Source organism: Olea europaea, chromosome 14 (genome assembly GCF_002742605.1).
Source record: "Olea europaea var. sylvestris chromosome 14, O_europaea_v1, whole genome shotgun sequence".
In the NCBI taxonomy this organism is placed as follows: Eukaryota; Viridiplantae; Streptophyta; class Magnoliopsida; order Lamiales; family Oleaceae; genus Olea; species Olea europaea.
Window position 1 is genome coordinate 7768452 of NC_036250.1, and position 2098 is coordinate 7770549.

Consider the following 2098-nt stretch of genomic DNA (forward strand, 5'->3'; position numbering starts at 1 on the left):
ATTTAGTGTGTTGCACACTGCAATCAATGCATGACCCCAAAACAATTTTGGAAGATTTGCATGGCTTGTTATTAATCGCATTATATTTAATAGTTAACGATTCCTCCTTTTAGATACACCACTATGCTGCAGCGTATATAGAGGAGTCCACTGCAAGAGAATCTCATCCTCTCTTAGATAATCTAAATTTTATCTTTAAGATATTATCACTCGATCGAATCTTAATGTGAGGGTATCTTTACTTATTTGTTTCTCTACTTCTAGTTTGAATCCCTTGAACTCTTCAAGAGTTTCATGTTTGAGTTTCATCAAGTATACATGATCATTGATGAAATAAGAGAAACATTACCTGACATCAATTGACATGAGTCCATATGCATCAGTATACATTAGACCAGTAATTATGCAGACCTTTCTTCTTTTCAGGCAAAAGAAGATTTGATTATTGTGCCAGACATGCATAATTCGTACTTGTCAAAATCAATTAATCCCAAGTATACATTTCTATGTAACTTTGGAATTGCATTTCATCTACATGACAAAGTCCGCCATGCCAGATTTAGGTAAGAATTAGATTATCGCATTTATGCTTTATAATTTCTATACTCACTATAGAATCCTTAGTATTTAGAATATAAATGTTATTTTGTAACTTACTATAACTATTAAGATTTTAATCAAAATATGCAGGAACAACGATTGTTCTTAACATTAAAATGGTTCATGTCTAAACAAAAAATTCATTTTAATGTTCCAACTATGGTGGGTACAAAGCAACATTTCTCTAATTCCATTACTAAGTCAAAAGGCAACGGCAAGAAGTATGCTCCTACAGGCAATGTAGCAACCTTTGCTTATCTTCAACGTGTAGGTTAACTTCTCCCTCTTGCAGTGATCTACCTCCATTTAGTTTCTCCATATTTGTATAAATATGAGATCCACATCTGGTATATATAATACCTGTGAAGCTAATGAAATAGATATAGCCTTGCAATAATTTTTTTCCAATGACCTTTCATTCTATAATGAAGACAAGAGTCATTAAATTTGCTGTTGTCATTTCGCTTAGACTGTCTTAACCATATTGGATGCTTTCACAAAGCCCCTTTAGACTTCCTCTTAATACCTTTAGAGGAATTGATGGCTTGCCCACTTCTAACTTTATTATTGGGCATAACAGTCCTAAACATGTTAAGCAACTTAATGAGTATATATTCGAGTTTATTCATATCATAATTCATAATTAGTTGCTAAAACCTCTTTGCGACAGAGATTGCAAAACAAAGTCCATACTTAGTTCATGGTTCATGATTGAACTTAATTGAGACACTTCTCAACGTCAATCACTTTCAGTACCTTTGCACTGACTGAAGATCGCTCTGTCATTTTGCATCGGTATAGTTGCTTGGAAGTCTCATATCCTTTCACACATGATTATTATCATACAACTCTTTGTAATGAAAAATTATGTGATAACATCTATACTCTCAAGTTGCTTTTGTAACTCAGGTGACATAGTTGCAGGTATCACATACGTTGCAGTACTATTGTTATCATTGCGTTTATTATAGCAGCCACCTCTTCCTTAATCGAGTCATCACCAGGTGTCTCTGGAAAATGGTTACTTAAGGACAACCAACTTTCTCATAGTTGAGAACAATTCTCAAATTGCAGTGCCAATCAAAAAGATTCAGTTTAGTTGTTGGCATCCAATAGGCCATTCAAAACATATGGTTACTCAGGATTCAATATAAATGTAAATGACGAAAAGGAAAAGAGTAATATATAAAATGCATCAATTAATTTAACATGGACTTTTATTAAATTAATTATGCTCCCACTGTTTAATTAAAATTTATGACCCTCTTACATAAATTTATGGAGTCCATACTTGACTCCTAGTGGGCTGGGATCCCATATATTATATTAAGACCTTGAGTGTACTCAACAAGCCCTAATATAACATTTGGGTAAATACTATTATCAATTGTATCTCCATACAACTCCCAGATCATTAAGCTGACAATTCTTTGTTTTCACACATCTTATGTGTTAGATTAACATGCCTCTAAAATTTATCTCCTTGAGTGTACTCAAC